This window comes from Urtica dioica, chromosome 4, assembly GCF_054948205.1.
Source record: "Urtica dioica subsp. dioica isolate 48M chromosome 4, U.dioica_male_clone48M_v1_H2, whole genome shotgun sequence".
Classification (NCBI taxonomy): domain Eukaryota; kingdom Viridiplantae; phylum Streptophyta; class Magnoliopsida; order Rosales; family Urticaceae; genus Urtica; species Urtica dioica.
In genome coordinates, this window is record NC_142759.1 from 32,176,893 (window position 1) to 32,196,996 (window position 20,104).

Genomic DNA, 20,104 nt, shown 5'->3' on the forward strand with positions numbered 1-20,104 from the left:
TCATTTCACTCAAAACCTTATCAAAATCCATTTTCTTTTAATAAAACTAATAACAATCACTCATAAAAACCTGGGAGAGTTCTGCGCTCTGATACCAAATGACGCGATGCTCGTTACGAGGAACACGATTTCCAGCGGAAGGACCGTTTTCTCCACAAGTTTGGTGACTCCGCGACCCAACGCCTATAGAGACGCGAACCTTGGAATAATGAAGACGCCACAAACAATGGCGAAAGATCGTTTGATAAGTCGGGGATTGAATGACGCCACAATCGGATGCGAAAGACCGATTGATAAGTCAGTTTGAACGCCACAAAACTCGTCTTGATAAGTTCGATAAAAGTTCATATAGAACTCAAGAGAAGACTCTCATTTTTTTTTTTTTTTTATCAAAATCTGGATCCTTTCTCATTAAAATGAAGATGAATTTATAGGCATAAAACAACCCTTCATGCTAGGAAAACCAAAAGCCTCATTTAAACCCATTAACACAATGAAAAACGAAATTATAACCCCCTAAGTAATCAGACCACATAATGACACCTCTTAAACCCAATAAATACAACATTTTGAATTCAGCCTACTAATAAAACGAAAATAAACAATTACCAATTGTTTCAGCCAACTAAAAGATACCACTTTAAGGTGAAACTTCATAAGAATCCCAAAAGTCATGCCCATTTATAATCTGGTGAAGAATAAAACGTTTTTGGCTTCTTATCCATCTCTTCAATTGCTTAGATGATGAATTAACCATTTTGCTTCTGGATACGTAGATGCTGCAGCCCATGCGAAGATTTAAAGTTTTTCCATTCATCTTGGCTTAAACCATGAAAGTCTTCATTGAAGTCTTGAACTCTTGTATTTGGAATTGGCTCGTTGACATGTCTTGGTTTAGACGCTGCCCTTATCATATCATACTCTCTCTCTTGGAAAAGATTTGTCCTCAAATCTTGCATGTTGTTTGCAGCGATTGGGGATATCTTGAACTCCTTTGATTGAGAGGAAATTACTTCATCCTCCAGGCTCCTGTTCTCTTCAAAATCATTACCTTCAAAGTCTGGAACTTCTAAGTTTACTTTAATAGGATCTTCGTTCAGCGTAGTCACATAATCCTTCTCCGTGGGCTTTTTCATTTCTTTAACAACTTCAACACGCTGAACAAGTTCTTCCTTGTCTTCTTGTTCAGTCGGTTGTTCCAACATGGCGTAAATGTTTTCCATCAAAAGAATCCACTCTGACCTCCTTTTCTTTTGAATCAGACTTCTTGGTTGTAATTTTTCTTCAACTTGATCTAATCTCTTCACAAGCTTTCTCGTTTCTTTTGAAACCATATCCTTCATTTCACTCAAAACCTTATCAAAATCCATTTTCTTTTAATAAAACTAATAACAATCACTCATAAAAACCTGGGAGAGTTCTGCGCTCTGATACCAAATGACGCGATGCTCGTTACGAGGAACACGATTTCCAGCGGAAGGACCGTTTTCTCCACAAGTTTGGTGACTCCGCGACCCAACGCCTATAGAGACGCGAACCTTGGAATAATGAAGACGCCACAAACAATGGCGAAAGATCGTTTGATAAGTCGGGGATTGAATGACGCCACAATCGGATGCGAAAGACCGATTGATAAGTCAGTTTGAACGCCACAAGACTCGTCTTGATAAGTTCGATAAAAGTTCATATAGAACTCAAGAGAAGACTCTCATTTTTTTTTTTTTTTATCAAAATCTGGATCCTTTCTCATTAAAATGAAGATGAATTTATAGGCATGAAACAACCCTTCATGCTAGGAAAACCAAAAGCCTCATTTAAACCCATTAACACAATGAAAAACGAAATTATAACCCCCTAAGTAATCAGACCACATAATGACACCTCTTAAACCCAATAAATACAACATTTTGAATTCAGCCTACTAATAAAACGAAAATAAACAATTACCAATTGTTTCAGCCAACTAAAAGATACCACTTTAAGGTGAAACTTCATAAGAATCCCAAAAGTCATGCCCATTTATAATCTGGTGAAGAATAAAACGTTTTTGGCTTCTTATCCATCTCTTCAATTGCTTAGATGATGAATTAACCATTTTGCTTCTGGATACGTAGATGCTGCAGCCCATGCGAAGATTTAAAGTTTTTCCATTCATCTTGGCTTAAACCATGAAAGTCTTCATTGAAGTCTTGAACTCTTGTATTTGGAATTGGCTCGTTGACATGTCTTGGTTTAGACGCTGCCCTTATCATATCATACTCTCTCTCTTGGAAAAGATTTGTCCTCAAATCTTGCATGTTGTTTGCAGCGATTGGGGATATCTTGAACTCCTTTGATTGAGAGGAAATTACTTCATCCTCCAGGCTCCTGTTCTCTTCAAAATCATTACCTTCAAAGTCTGGAACTTCTAAGTTTACTTTAATAGGATCTTCGTTCAGCGTAGTCACATAATCCTTCTCCGTGGGCTTTTTCATTTCTTTAACAACTTCAACACGCTGAACAAGTTCTTCCTTGTCTTCTTGTTCAGTCGGTTGTTCCAACATGGCGTAAATGTTTTCCATCAAAAGAATCCACTCTGACCTCCTTTTCTTTTGAATCAGACTTCTTGGTTGTAATTTTTCTTCAACTTGATCTAATCTCTTCACAAGCTTTCTCGTTTCTTTTGAAACCATATCCTTCATTTCACTCAAAACCTTATCAAAATCCATTTTCTTTTAATAAAACTAATAACAATCACTCATAAAAACCTGGGAGAGTTCTGCGCTCTGATACCAAATGACGCGATGCTCGTTACGAGGAACACGATTTCCAGCGGAAGGACCGTTTTCTCCACAAGTTTGGTGACTCCGCGACCCAACGCCTATAGAGACGCGAACCTTGGAATAATGAAGACGCCACAAACAATGGCGAAAGATCGTTTGATAAGTCGGGGATTGAATGACGCCACAATCGGATGCGAAAGACCGATTGATAAGTCAGTTTGAACGGCACAAGACTCGTCTTGATAAGTTCGATAAAAGTTCATATAGAACTCAAGAGAAGACTCTCATTTTTTTTTTTTTTTTTTATCAAAATCTGGATCCTTTCTCATTAAAATGAAGATGAATTTATAGGCATGAAACAACCCTTCATGCTAGGAAAACCAAAAGCCTCATTTAAACCCATTAACACAATGAAAAACGAAATTATAACCCCCTAAGTAATCAGACCACATAATGACACCTCTTAAACCCAATAAATACAACATTTTGAATTCAGCCTACTAATAAAACGAAAATAAACAATTACCAATTGTTTCAGCCAACTAAAAGATACCACTTTAAGGTGAAACTTCATAAGAATCCCAAAAGTCATGCCCATTTATAATCTGGTGAAGAATAAAACGTTTTTGGCTTCTTATCCATCTCTTCAATTGCTTAGATGATGAATTAACCATTTTGCTTCTGGATACGTAGATGCTGCAGCCCATGCGAAGATTTAAAGTTTTTCCATTCATCTTGGCTTAAACCATGAAAGTCTTCATTGAAGTCTTGAACTCTTGTATTTGGAATTGGCTCGTTGACATGTCTTGGTTTAGACGCTGCCCTTATCATATCATACTCTCTCTCTTGGAAAAGATTTGTCCTCAAATCTTGCATGTTGTTTGCAGCGATTGGGGATATCTTGAACTCCTTTGATTGAGAGGAAATTACTTCATCCTCCAGGCTCCTGTTCTCTTCAAAATCATTACCTTCAAAGTCTGGAACTTCTAAGTTTACTTTAATAGGATCTTCGTTCAGCGTAATCACATAATCCTTCTCCGTGGGCTTTTTCATTTCTTTAACAACTTCAACACGCTGAACAAGTTCTTCCTTGTCTTCTTGTTCAGTCGGTTGTTCCAACATGGCGTAAATGTTTTCCATCAAAAGAATCCACTCTGACCTCCTTTTCTTTTGAATCAGACTTCTTGGTTGTAATTTTTCTTCAACTTGATCTAATCTCTTCACAAGCTTTCTCGTTTCTTTTGAAACCATATCCTTCATTTCACTCAAAACCTTATCAAAATCCATTTTCTTTTAATAAAACTAATAACAATCACTCATAAAAACCTGGGAGAGTTCTGCGCTCTGATACCAAATGACGCGATGCTCGTTACGAGGAACACGATTTCCAGCGGAAGGACCGTTTTCTCCACAAGTTTGGTGACTCCGCGACCCAACGCCTATAGAGACGCGAACCTTGGAATAATGAAGACGCCACAAACAATGGCGAAAGATCGTTTGATAAGTCGGGGATTGAATGACGCCACAATCGGATGCGAAAGACCGATTGATAAGTCAGTTTGAACGCCACAAGACTCGTCTTGATAAGTTCGATAAAAGTTCATATAGAACTCAAGAGAAGACTCTCATTTTTTTTTTTTTTATCAAAATCTGGATCCTTTCTCATTAAAATGAAGATGAATTTATAGGCATGAAACAACCCTTCATGCTAGGAAAACCAAAAGCCTCATTTAAACCCATTAACACAATGAAAAACGAAATTATAACCCCCTAAGTAATCAGACCACATAATGACACCTCTTAAACCCAATAAATACAACATTTTGAATTCAGCCTACTAATAAAACGAAAATAAACAATTACCAATTGTTTCAGCCAACTAAAAGATACCACTTTAAGGTGAAACTTCATAAGAATCCCAAAAGTCATGCCCATTTATAATCTGGTGAAGAATAAAACGTTTTTGGCTTCTTATCCATCTCTTCAATTGCTTAGATGATGAATTAACCATTTTGCTTCTGGATACGTAGATGCTGCAGCCCATGCGAAGATTTAAAGTTTTTCCATTCATCTTGGCTTAAACCATGAAAGTCTTCATTGAAGTCTTGAACTCTTGTATTTGGAATTGGCTCGTTGACATGTCTTGGTTTAGACGCTGCCCTTATCATATCATACTCTCTCTCTTGGAAAAGATTTGTCCTCAAATCTTGCATGTTGTTTGCAGCGATTGGGGATATCTTGAACTCCTTTGATTGAGAGGAAATTACTTCATCCTCCAGGCTCCTGTTCTCTTCAAAATCATTACCTTCAAAGTCTGGAACTTCTAAGTTTACTTTAATAGGATCTTCGTTCAGCGTAGTCACATAATCCTTCTCCGTGGGCTTTTTCATTTCTTTAACAACTTCAACACGCTGAACAAGTTCTTCCTTGTCTTCTTGTTCAGTCGGTTGTTCCAACATGGCGTAAATGTTTTCCATCAAAAGAATCCACTCTGACCTCCTTTTCTTTTGAATCAGACTTCTTGGTTGTAATTTTTCTTCAACTTGATCTAATCTCTTCACAAGCTTTCTCGTTTCTTTTGAAACCATATCCTTCATTTCACTCAAAACCTTATCAAAATCCATTTTCTTTTAATAAAACTAATAACAATCACTCATAAAAACCTGGGAGAGTTCTGCACTCTGATACCAAATGACGCGATGCTCGTTACGAGGAACACGATTTCCAGCGGAAGGACCGTTTTCTCCACAAGTTTGGTGACTCCGCGACCCAACGCCTATAGAGACGCGAACCTTGGAATAATGAAGACGCCACAAACAATGGCGAAAGATCGTTTGATAAGTCGGGGATTGAATGACGCCACAATCGGATGCGAAAGACCGATTGATAAGTCAGTTTGAACGCCACAAGACTCGTCTTGATAAGTTCGATAAAAGTTCATATAGAACTCAAGAGAAGACTCTCATTTTTTTTTTTTTTTAATCAAAATCTGGATCCTTTCTCATTAAAATGAAGATGAATTTATAGGCATGAAACAACCCTTCATGCTAGGAAAACCAAAAGCCTCATTTAAACCCATTAACACAATGAAAAACGAAATTATAACCCCCTAAGTAATCAGACCACATAATGACACCTCTTAAACCCAATAAATACAACATTTTGAATTCAGCCTACTAATAAAACGAAAATAAACAATTACCAATTGTTTCAGCCAACTAAAAGATACCACTTTAAGGTGAAACTTCATAAGAATCCCAAAAGTCATGCCCATTTATAATCTGGTGAAGAATAAAACGTTTTTGGCTTCTTATCCATCTCTTCAATTGCTTAGATGATGAATTAACCATTTTGCTTCTGGATACGTAGATGCTGCAGCCCATGCGAAGATTTAAAGTTTTTCCATTCATCTTGGCTTAAACCATGAAAGTCTTCATTGAAGTCTTGAACTCTTGTATTTGGAATTGGCTCGTTGACATGTCTTGGTTTAGACGCTGCCCTTATCATATCATACTCTCTCTCTTGGAAAAGATTTGTCCTCAAATCTTGCATGTTGTTTGCAGCGATTGGGGATATCTTGAACTCCTTTGATTGAGAGGAAATTACTTCATCCTCCAGGCTCCTGTTCTCTTCAAAATCATTACCTTCAAAGTCTGGAACTTCTAAGTTTACTTTAATAGGATCTTCGTTCAGCGTAGTCACATAATCCTTCTCCGTGGGCTTTTTCATTTCTTTAACAACTTCAACACGCTGAACAAGTTCTTCCTTGTCTTCTAGTTCAGTCGGTTGTTCCAACATGGCGTAAATGTTTTCCATCAAAAGAATCCACTCTGACCTCCTTTTCTTTTGAATCAGACTTCTTGGTTGTAATTTTTCTTCAACTTGATCTAATCTCTTCACAAGCTTTCTCGTTTCTTTTGAAACCATATCCTTCATTTCACTCAAAACCTTATCAAAATCCATTTTCTTTTAATAAAACTAATAACAATCACTCATAAAAACCTGGGAGAGTTCTGCGCTCTGATACCAAATGACGCGATGCTCGTTACGAGGAACACGATTTCCAGCGGAAGGACCGTTTTCTCCACAAGTTTGGTGACTCCGCGACCCAACGCCTATAGAGACGCGAACCTTGGAATAATGAAGACGCCACAAACAATGGCGAAAGATCGTTTGATAAGTCGGGGATTGAATGACGCCACAATCGGATGCGAAAGACCGATTGATAAGTCAGTTTGAACGCCACAAGACTCGTCTTGATAAGTTCGATAAAAGTTCATATAGAACTCAAGAGAAGACTCTCATTTTTTTTTTTTTTTTATCAAAATCTGGATCCTTTCTCATTAAAATGAAGATGAATTTATAGGCATGAAACAACCCTTCATGCTAGGAAAACCAAAAGCCTCATTTAAACCCATTAACACAATGAAAAACGAAATTATAATCCCCTAAGTAATCAGACCACATAATGACACCTCTTAAACCCAATAAATACAACATTTTGAATTCAGCCTACTAATAAAACGAAAATAAACAATTACCAATTGTTTCAGCCAACTAAAAGATACCACTTTAAGGTGAAACTTCATAAGAATCCCAAAAGTCATGCCCATTTATAATCTGGTGAAGAATAAAACGTTTTTGGCTTCTTATCCATCTCTTCAATTGCTTAGATGATGAATTAACCATTTTGCTTCTGGATACGTAGATGCTGCAGCCCATGCGAAGATTTAAAGTTTTTCCATTCATCTTGGCTTAAACCATGAAAGTCTTCATTGAAGTCTTGAACTCTTGTATTTGGAATTGGCTCGTTGACATGTCTTGGTTTAGACGCTGCCCTTATCATATCATACTCTCTCTCTTGGAAAAGATTTGTCCTCAAATCTTGCATGTTGTTTGCAGCGATTGGGGATATCTTGAACTCCTTTGATTGAGAGGAAATTACTTCATCCTCCAGGCTCCTGTTCTCTTCAAAATCATTACCTTCAAAGTCTGGAACTTCTAAGTTTACTTTAATAGGATCTTCGTTCAGCGTAGTCACATAATCCTTCTCCGTGGGCTTTTTCATTTCTTTAACAACTTCAACACGCTGAACAAGTTCTTCCTTGTCTTCTTGTTCAGTCGGTTGTTCCAACATGGCGTAAATGTTTTCCATCAAAAGAATCCACTCTGACCTCCTTTTCTTTTGAATCAGACTTCTTGGTTGTAATTTTTCTTCAACTTGATCTAATCTCTTCACAAGCTTTCTCGTTTCTTTTGAAACCATATCCTTCATTTCACTCAAAACCTTATCAAAATCCATTTTCTTTTAATAAAACTAATAACAATCACTCATAAAAACCTGGGAGAGTTCTGCGCTCTGATACCAAATGACGCGATGCTCGTTACGAGGAACACGATTTCCAGCGGAAGGACCGTTTTCTCCACAAGTTTGGTGACTCCGCGACCCAGCGCCTATAGAGACGCGAACCTTGGAATAATGAAGACGCCACAAACAATGGCGAAAGATCGTTTGATAAGTCGGGGATTGAATGACGCCACAATCGGATGCGAAAGACCGATTGATAAGTCAGTTTGAACGCCACAAGACTCGTCTTGATAAGTTCGATAAAAGTTCATATAGAACTCAAGAGAAGACTCTCATTTTTTTTTTTTTTATCAAAATCTGGATCCTTTCTCATTAAAATGAAGATGAATTTATAGGCATGAAACAACCCTTCATGCTAGGAAAACCAAAAGCCTCATTTAAACCCATTAACACAATGAAAAACGAAATTATAACCCCCTAAGTAATCAGACCACATAATGACACCTCTTAAACCCAATAAATACAACATTTTGAATTCAGCCTACTAATAAAACGAAAATAAACAATTACCAATTGTTTCAGCCAACTAAAAGATACCACTTTAAGGTGAAACTTCATAAGAATCCCAAAAGTCATGCCCATTTATAATCTGGTGAAGAATAAAACGTTTTTGGCTTCTTATCCATCTCTTCAATTGCTTAGATGATGAATTAACCATTTTGCTTCTGGATACGTAGATGCTGCAGCCCATGCGAAGATTTAAAGTTTTTCCATTCATCTTGGCTTAAACCATGAAAGTCTTCATTGAAGTCTTGAACTCTTGTATTTGGAATTGGCTCGTTGACATGTCTTGGTTTAGACGCTGCCCTTATCATATCATACTCTCTCTCTTGGAAAAGATTTGTCCTCAAATCTTGCATGTTGTTTGCAGCGATTGGGGATATCTTGAACTCCTTTGATTGAGAGGAAATTACTTCATCCTCCAGGCTCCTGTTCTCTTCAAAATCATTACCTTCAAAGTCTGGAACTTCTAAGTTTACTTTAATAGGATCTTCGTTCAGCGTAGTCACATAATCCTTCTCCGTGGGCTTTTTCATTTCTTTAACAACTTCAACACGCTGAACAAGTTCTTCCTTGTCTTCTTGTTCAGTCGGTTGTTCCAACATGGCGTAAATGTTTTCCATCAAAAGAATCCACTCTGACCTCCTTTTCTTTTGAATCAGACTTCTTGGTTGTAATTTTTCTTCAACTTGATCTAATCTCTTCACAAGCTTTCTCGTTTCTTTTGAAACCATATCCTTCATTTCACTCAAAACCTTATCAAAATCCATTTTCTTTTAATAAAACTAATAACAATCACTCATAAAAACCTGGGAGAGTTCTGCGCTCTGATACCAAATGACGCGATGCTCGTTACGAGGAACACGATTTCCAGCGGAAGGACCGTTTTCTCCACAAGTTTGGTGACTCCGCGACCCAACGCCTATAGAGACGCGAACCTTGGAATAATGAAGACGCCACAAACAATGGCGAAAGATCGTTTGATAAGTCGGGGATTGAATGACGCCACAATCGGATGCGAAAGACCGATTGATAAGTCAGTTTGAACGCCACAAGACTCGTCTTGATAAGTTCGATAAAAGTTCATATAGAACTCAAGAGAAGACTCTCATTTTTTTTTTTTTTCAAAATCTGGATCCTTTCTCATTAAAATGAAGATGAATTTATAGGCATGAAACAACCCTTCATGCTAGGAAAACCAAAAGCCTCATTTAAACCCATTAACACAATGAAAAACGAAATTATAACCCCCTAAGTAATCAGACCACATAATGACACCTCTTAAACCCAATAAATACAACATTTTGAATTCAGCCTACTAATAAAACGAAAATAAACAATTACCAATTGTTTCAGCCAACTAAAAGATACCACTTTAAGGTGAAACTTCATAAGAATCCCAAAAGTCATGCCCATTTATAATCTGGTGAAGAATAAAACGTTTTTGGCTTCTTATACATCTCTTCAATTGCTTAGATGATGAATTAACCATTTTGCTTCTGGATACGTAGATGCTGCAGCCCATGCGAAGATTTAAAGTTTTTCCATTCATCTTGGCTTAAACCATGAAAGTCTTCATTGAAGTCTTGAACTCTTGTATTTGGAATTGGCTCGTTGACATGTCTTGGTTTAGACGCTGCCCTTATCATATCATACTCTCTCTCTTGGAAAAGATTTGTCCTCAAATCTTGCATGTTGTTTGCAGCGATTGGGGATATCTTGAACTCCTTTGATTGAGAGGAAATTACTTCATCCTCCAGGCTCCTGTTCTCTTCAAAATCATTACCTTCAAAGTCTGGAACTTCTAAGTTTACTTTAATAGGATCTTCGTTCAGCGTAGTCACATAATCCTTCTCCGTGGGCTTTTTCATTTCTTTAACAACTTCAACACGCTGAACAAGTTCTTCCTTGTCTTCTTGTTCAGTCGGTTGTTCCAACATGGCGTAAATGTTTTCCATCAAAAGAATCCACTCTGACCTCCTTTTCTTTTGAATCAGACTTCTTGGTTGTAATTTTTCTTCAACTTGATCTAATCTCTTCACAAGCTTTCTCGTTTCTTTTGAAACCATATCCTTCATTTCACTCAAAACCTTATCAAAATCCATTTTCTTTTAATAAAACTAATAACAATCACTCATAAAAACCTGGGAGAGTTCTGCGCTCTGATACCAAATGACGCGATGCTCGTTACGAGGAACACGATTTCCAGCGGAAGGACCGTTTTCTCCACAAGTTTGGTGACTCCGCGACCCAACGCCTATAGAGACGCGAACCTTGGAATAATGAAGACGCCACAAACAATGGCGAAAGATCGTTTGATAAGTCGGGGATTGAATGACGCCACAATCGGATGCGAAAGACCGATTGATAAGTCAGTTTGAACGCCACAAGACTCGTCTTGATAAGTTCGATAAAAGTTCATATAGAACTCAAGAGAAGACTCTCATTTTTTTTTTTTTTCAAAATCTGGATCCTTTCTCATTAAAATGAAGATGAATTTATAGGCATGAAACAACCCTTCATGCTAGGAAAACCAAAAGCCTCATATAAACCCATTAACACAATGAAAAACGAAATTATAACCCCCTAAGTAATCAGACCACATAATGACACCTCTTAAACCCAATAAATACAACATTTTGAATTCAGCCTACTAATAAAACGAAAATAAACAATTACCAATTGTTTCAGCCAACTAAAAGATACCACTTTAAGGTGAAACTTCATAAGAATCCCAAAAGTCATGCCCATTTATAATCTGGTGAAGAATAAAACGTTTTTGGCTTCTTATACATCTCTTCAATTGCTTAGATGATGAATTAACCATTTTGTTTCTGGATACGTAGATGCTGCAGCCCATGCGAAGATTTAAAGTTTTTCCATTCATCTTGGCTTAAACCATGAAAGTCTTCATTGAAGTCTTGAACTCTTGTATTTGGAATTGGCTCGTTGACATGTCTTGGTTTAGACGCTGCCCTTATCATATCATACTCTCTCTCTTGGAAAAGATTTGTCCTCAAATCTTGCATGTTGTTTGCAGCGATTGGGGATATCTTGAACTCCTTTGATTGAGAGGAAATTACTTCATCCTCCAGGCTCCTGTTCTCTTCAAAATCATTACCTTCAAAGTCTGGAACTTCTAAGTTTACTTTAATAGGATCTTCGTTCAGCGTAGTCACATAATCCTTCTCCGTGGGCTTTTTCATTTCTTTAACAACTTCAACACGCTGAACAAGTTCTTCCTTGTCTTCTTGTTCAGTCGGTTGTTCCAACATGGCGTAAATGTTTTCCATCAAAAGAATCCACTCTGACCTCCTTTTCTTTTGAATCAGACTTCTTGGTTGTAATTTTTCTTCAACTTGATCTAATCTCTTCACAAGCTTTCTCGTTTCTTTTGAAACCATATCCTTCATTTCACTCAAAACCTTATCAAAATCCATTTTCTTTTAATAAAACTAATAACAATCACTCATAAAAACCTGGGAGAGTTCTGCGCTCTGATACCAAATGACGCGATGCTCGTTACGAGGAACACGATTTCCAGCGGAAGGACCGTTTTCTCCACAAGTTTGGTGACTCCGCGACCCAACGCCTATAGAGACGCGAACCTTGGAATAATGAAGACGCCACAAACAATGGCGAAAGATCGTTTGATAAGTCGGGGATTGAATGACGCCACAATCGGATGCGAAAGACCGATTGATAAGTCAGTTTGAACGCCACAAGACTCGTCTTGATAAGTTCGATAAAAGTTCATATAGAACTCAAGAGAAGACTCTCATTTTTTTTTTTTATCAAAATCTGGATCCTTTCTCATTAAAATGAAGATGAATTTATAGGCATGAAACAACCCTTCATGCTAGGAAAACCAAAAGCCTCATTTAAACCCATTAACACAATGAAAAACGAAATTATAACCCCCTAAGTAATCAGACCACATAATGACACCTCTTAAACCCAATAAATACAACATTTTGAATTCAGCCTACTAATAAAACGAAAATAAACAATTACCAATTGTTTCAGCCAACTAAAAGATACCACTTTAAGGTGAAACTTCATAAGAATCCCAAAAGTCATGCCCATTTATAATCTGGTGAAGAATAAAACGTTTTTGGCTTCTTATCCATCTCTTCAATTGCTTAGATGATGAATTAACCATTTTGCTTCTGGATACGTAGATGCTGCAGCCCATGCGAAGATTTAAAGTTTTTCCATTCATCTTGGCTTAAACCATGAAAGTCTTCATTGAAGTCTTGAACTCTTGTATTTGGAATTGGCTCGTTGACATGTCTTGGTTTAGACGCTGCCCTTATCATATCATACTCTCTCTCTTGGAAAAGATTTGTCCTCAAATCTTGCATGTTGTTTGCAGCGATTGGGGATATCTTGAACTCCTTTGATTGAGAGGAAATTACTTCATCCTCCAGGCTCCTGTTCTCTTCAAAATCATTACCTTCAAAGTCTGGAACTTCTAAGTTTACTTTAATAGGATCTTCGTTCAGCGTAGTCACATAATCCTTCTCCGTGGGCTTTTTCATTTCTTTAACAACTTCAACACGCTGAACAAGTTCTTCCTTGTCTTCTTGTTCAGTCGGTTGTTCCAACATGGCGTAAATGTTTTCCATCAAAAGAATCCACTCTGACCTCCTTTTCTTTTGAATCAGACTTCTTGGTTGTAATTTTTCTTCAACTTGATCTAATCTCTTCACAAGCTTTCTCGTTTCTTTTGAAACCATATCCTTCATTTCACTCAAAACCTTATCAAAATCCATTTTCTTTTAATAAAACTAATAACAATCACTCATAAAAACCTGGGAGAGTTCTGCGCTCTGATACCAAATGACGCGATGCTCGTTACGAGGAACACGATTTCCAGCGGAAGGACCGTTTTCTCCACAAGTTTGGTGACTCCGCGACCCAACGCCTATAGAGACGCGAACCTTGGAATAATGAAGACGCCACAAACAATGGCGAAAGATCGTTTGATAAGTCGGGGATTGAATGACGCCACAATCGGATGCGAAAGACCGATTGATAAGTCAGTTTGAACGCCACAAGACTCGTCTTGATAAGTTCGATAAAAGTTCATATAGAACTCAAGAGAAGACTCTCATTTTTTTTTTTTATCAAAATCTGGATCCTTTCTCATTAAAATGAAGATGAATTTATAGGCATGAAACAACCCTTCATGCTAGGAAAACCAAAAGCCTCATTTAAACCCATTAACACAATGAAAAACGAAATTATAACCCCCTAAGTAATCAGACCACATAATGACACCTCTTAAACCCAATAAATACAACATTTTGAATTCAGCCTACTAATAAAACGAAAATAAACAATTACCAATTGTTTCAGCCAACTAAAAGATACCACTTTAAGGTGAAACTTCATAAGAATCCCAAAAGTCATGCCCATTTATAATCTGGTGAAGAATAAAACGTTTTTGGCTTCTTATCCATCTCTTCAATTGCTTAGATGATGAATTAACCATTTTGCTTCTGGATACGTAGATGCTGCAGCCCATGCGAAGATTTAAAGTTTTTCCATTCATCTTGGCTTAAACCATGAAAGTCTTCATTGAAGTCTTGAACTCTTGTATTTGGAATTGGCTCGTTGACATGTCTTGGTTTAGACGCTGCCCTTATCATATCATACTCTCTCTCTTGGAAAAGATTTGTCCTCAAATCTTGCATGTTGTTTGCAGCGATTGGGGATATCTTGAACTCCTTTGATTGAGAGGAAATTACTTCATCCTCCAGGCTCCTGTTCTCTTCAAAATCATTACCTTCAAAGTCTGGAACTTCTAAGTTTACTTTAATAGGATCTTCGTTCAGCGTAGTCACATAATCCTTCTCCGTGGGCTTTTTCATTTCTTTAACAACTTCAACACGCTGAACAAGTTCTTCCTTGTCTTCTTGTTCAGTCGGTTGTTCCAACATGGCGTAAATGTTTTCCATCAAAAGAATCCACTCTGACCTCCTTTTCTTTTGAATCAGACTTCTTGGTTGTAATTTTTCTTCAACTTGATCTAATCTCTTCACAAGCTTTCTCGTTTCTTTTGAAACCATATCCTTCATTTCACTCAAAACCTTATCAAAATCCATTTTCTTTTAATAAAACTAATAACAATCACTCATAAAAACCTGGGAGAGTTCTGCGCTCTGATACCAAATGACGCGATGCTCGTTACGAGGAACACGATTTCCAGCGGAAGGACCGTTTTCTCCACAAGTTTGGTGACTCCGCGACCCAACGCCTATAGAGACGCGAACCTTGGAATAATGAAGACGCCACAAACAATGGCGAAAGATCGTTTGATAAGTCGGGGATTGAATGACGCCACAATCGGATGCGAAAGACCGATTGATAAGTCAGTTTGAACGCCACAAGACTCGTCTTGATAAGTTCGATAAAAGTTCATATAGAACTCAAGAGAAGACTCTCATTTTTTTTTTTTTATCAAAATCTGGATCCTTTCTCATTAAAATGAAGATGAATTTATAGGCATGAAACAACCCTTCATGCTAGGAAAACCAAAAGCCTCATTTAAACCCATTAACACAATGAAAAACGAAATTATAACCCCCTAAGTAATCAGACCACATAATGACACCTCTTAAACCCAATAAATACAACATTTTGAATTCAGCCTACTAATAAAACGAAAATAAACAATTACCAATTGTTTCAGCCAACTAAAAGATACCACTTTAAGGTGAAACTTCATAAGAATCCCAAAAGTCATGCCCATTTATAATCTGGTGAAGAATAAAACGTTTTTGGCTTCTTATCCATCTCTTCAATTGCTTAGATGATGAATTAACCATTTTGCTTCTGGATACGTAGATGCTGCAGCCCATGCGAAGATTTAAAGTTTTTCCATTCATCTTGGCTTAAACCATGAAAGTCTTCATTGAAGTCTTGAACTCTTGTATTTGGAATTGGCTCGTTGACATGTCTTGGTTTAGACGCTGCCCTTATCATATCATACTCTCTCTCTTGGAAAAGATTTGTCCTCAAATCTTGCATGTTGTTTGCAGCGATTGGGGATATCTTGAACTCCTTTGATTGAGAGGAAATTACTTCATCCTCCAGGCTCCTGTTCTCTTCAAAATCATTACCTTCAAAGTCTGGAACTTCTAAGTTTACTTTAATAGGATCTTCGTTCAGCGTAGTCACATAATCCTTCTCCGTGGGCTTTTTCATTTCTTTAACAACTTCAACACGCTGAACAAGTTCTTCCTTGTCTTCTTGTTCAGTCGGTTGTTCCAACATGGCGTAAATGTTTTCCATCAAAAGAATCCACTCTGACCTCCTTTTCTTTTGAATCAGACTTCTTGGTTGTAATTTTTCTTCAACTTGATCTAATCTCTTCACAAGCTTTCTCGTTTCTTTTGAAACCATATCCTTCATTTCACTCAAAACCTTATCAAAATCCATTTTCTTTTAATAAAACTAATAACAATCACTCATAAAAACCTGGGAGAGTTCTGCGCTCTGATACCAAATGACGCGATGCTCGTTACGAGGAACACGATTTCCAGCGGAAGGACCGTTTTCTCCACAAGTTTGGTGACTCCGCGACCCAACGCCTATAGAGACGCGAACCTTGGAATAATGAAGACGCCACAAACAATGGCGAAAGATCGTTTGATAAGTCGGGGATTGAATGACGCCACAATCGGATGCGAAAGACCGATTGATAAGTCAGTTTGAACGCCACAAGACTCGTCTTGATAAGTTCGATAAAAGTTCATATAGAACTCAAGAGAAGACTCTCATTTTTTTTTTTTATCAAAATCTGGATCCTTTCTCATTAAAATGAAGATGAATTTATAGGCATGAAACAACCCTTCATGCTAGGAAAACCAAAAGCCTCATTTAAACCCATTAACACAATGAAAAACGAAATTATAACCCCCTAAGTAATCAGACCACATAATGACACCTCTTAAACCCAATAAATACAACATTTTGAATTCAGCCTACTAATAAAACGAAAATAAACAATTACCAATTGTTTCAGCCAACTAAAAGATACCACTTTAAGGTGAAACTTCATAAGAATCCCAAAAGTCATGCCCATTTATAATCTGGTGAAGAATAAAACGTTTTTGGCTTCTTATCCATCTCTTCAATTGCTTAGATGATGAATTAACCATTTTGCTTCTGGATACGTAGATGCTGCAGCCCATGCGAAGATTTAAAGTTTTTCCATTCATCTTGGCTTAAACCATGAAAGTCTTCATTGAAGTCTTGAACTCTTGTATTTGGAATTGGCTCGTTGACATGTCTTGGTTTAGACGCTGCCCTTATCATATCATACTCTCTCTCTTGGAAAAGATTTGTCCTCAAATCTTGCATGTTGTTTGCAGCGATTGGGGATATCTTGAACTCCTTTGATTGAGAGGAAATTACTTCATCCTCCAGGCTCCTGTTCTCTTCAAAATCATTACCTTCAAAGTCTGGAACTTCTAAGTTTACTTTAATAGGATCTTCGTTCAGCGTAGTCACATAATCCTTCTCCGTGGGCTTTTTCATTTCTTTAACAACTTCAACACGCTGAACAAGTTCTTCCTTGTCTTCTTGTTCAGTCGGTTGTTCCAACATGGCGTAAATGTTTTCCATCAAAAGAATCCACTCTGACCTCCTTTTCTTTTGAATCAGACTTCTTGGTTGTAATTTTTCTTCAACTTGATCTAATCTCTTCACAAGCTTTCTCGTTTCTTTTGAAACCATATCCTTCATTTCACTCAAAACCTTATCAAAATCCATTTTCTTTTAATAAAACTAATAACAATCACTCATAAAAACCTGGGAGAGTTCTGCGCTCTGATACCAAATGACGCGATGCTCGTTACGAGGAACACGATTTCCAGCGGAAGGACCGTTTTCTCCACAAGTTTGGTGACTCCGCGACCCAACGCCTATAGAGACGCGAACCTTGGAATAATGAAGACGCCACAAACAATGGCGAAAGATCGTTTGATAAGTCGGGGATTGAATGACGCCACAATCGGATGCGAAAGACCGATTGATAAGTCAGTTTGAACGCCACAAGACTCGTCTTGATAAGTTCGATAAAAGTTCATATAGAACTCAAGAGAAGACTCTCATTTTTTTTTTTTTATCAAAATCTGGATCCTTTCTCATTAAAATGAAGATGAATTTATAGGCATGAAACAACCCTTCATGCTAGGAAAACCAAAAGCCTCATTTAAACCCATTAACACAATGAAAAACGAAATTATAACCCCCTAAGTAATCAGACCACATAATGACACCTCTTAAACCCAATAAATACAACATTTTGAATTCAGCCTACTAATAAAACGAAAATAAACAATTACCAATTGTTTCAGCCAACTAAAAGATACCACTTTAAGGTGAAACTTCATAAGAATCCCAAAAGTCATGCCCATTTATAATCTGGTGAAGAATAAAACGTTTTTGGCTTCTTATCCATCTCTTCAATTGCTTAGATGATGAATTAACCATTTTGCTTCTGGATACGTAGATGCTGCAGCCCATGCGAAGATTTAAAGTTTTTCCATTCATCTTGGCTTAAACCATGAAAGTCTTCATTGAAGTCTTGAACTCTTGTATTTGGAATTGGCTCGTTGACATGTCTTGGTTTAGACGCTGCCCTTATCATATCATACTCTCTCTCTTGGAAAAGATTTGTCCTCAAATCTTGCATGTTGTTTGCAGCGATTGGGGATATCTTGAACTCCTTTGATTGAGAGGAAATTACTTCATCCTCCAGGCTCCTGTTCTCTTCAAAATCATTACCTTCAAAGTCTGGAACTTCTAAGTTTACTTTAATAGGATCTTCGTTCAGCGTAGTCACATAATCCTTCTCCGTGGGCTTTTTCATTTCTTTAACAACTTCAACACGCTGAACAAGTTCTTCCTTGTCTTCTTGTTCAGTCGGTTGTTCCAACATGGCGTAAATGTTTTCCATCAAAAGAATCCACTCTGACCTCCTTTTCTTTTGAATCAGACTTCTTGGTTGTAATTTTTCTTCAACTTGATCTAATCTCTTCACAAGCTTTCTCGTTTCTTTTGAAACCATATCCTTCATTTCACTCAAAACCTTATCAAAATCCATTTTCTTTTAATAAAACTAATAACAATCACTCATAAAAACCTGGGAGAGTTCTGCGCTCTGATACCAAATGACGCGATGCTCGTTACGAGGAACACGATTTCCAGCGGAAGGACCGTTTTCTCCACAAGTTTGGTGACTCCGCGACCCAACGCCTATAGAGACGCGAACCTTGGAATAATGAAGACGCCACAAACAATGGCGAAAGATCGTTTGATAAGTCGGGGATTGAATGACGCCACAATCGGATGCGAAAGACCGATTGATAAGTCAGTTTGAACGCCACAAGACTCGTCTTGATAAGTTCGATAAAAGTTCATATAGAACTCAAGAGAAGACTCTCATTTTTTTTTTTTATCAAAATCTGGATCCTTTCTCATTAAAATGAAGATGAATTTATAGGCATGAAACAACCCTTCATGCTAGGAAAACCAAAAGCCTCATTTAAACCCATTAACACAATGAAAAACGAAATTATAACCCCCTAAGTAATCAGACCACATAATGACACCTCTTAAACCCAATAAATACAACATTTTGAATTCAGCCTACTAATAAAACGAAAATAAACAATTACCAATTGTTTCAGCCAACTAAAAGATACCACTTTAAGGTGAAACTTCATAAGAATCCCAAAAGTCATGCCCATTTATAATCTGGTGAAGAATAAAACGTTTTTGGCTTCTTATCCATCTCTTCAATTGCTTAGATGATGAATTAACCATTTTGCTTCTGGATACGTAGATGCTGCAGCCCATGCGAAGATTTAAAGTTTTTCCATTCATCTTGGCTTAAACCATGAAAGTCTTCATTGAAGTCTTGAACTCTTGTATTTGGAATTGGCTCGTTGACATGTCTTGGTTTAGACGCTGCCCTTATCATATCATACTCTCTCTCTTGGAAAAGATTTGTCCTCAAATCTTGCATGTTGTTTGCAGCGATTGGGGATATCTTGAACTCCTTTGATTGAGAGGAAATTACTTCATCCTCCAGGCTCCTGTTCTCTTCAAAATCATTACCTTCAAAGTCTGGAACTTCTAAGTTTACTTTAATAGGATCTTCGTTCAGCGTAGTCACATAATCCTTCTCCGTGGGCTTTTTCATTTCTTTAACAACTTCAACACGCTGAACAAGTTCTTCCTTGTCTTCTTGTTCAGTCGGTTGTTCCAACATGGCGTAAATGTTTTCCATCAAAAGAATCCACTCTGACCTCCTTTTCTTTTGAATCAGACTTCTTGGTTGTAATTTTTCTTCAACTTGATCTAATCTCTTCACAAGCTTTCTCGTTTCTTTTGAAACCATATCCTTCATTTCACTCAAAACCTTATCAAAATCCATTTTCTTTTAATAAAACTAATA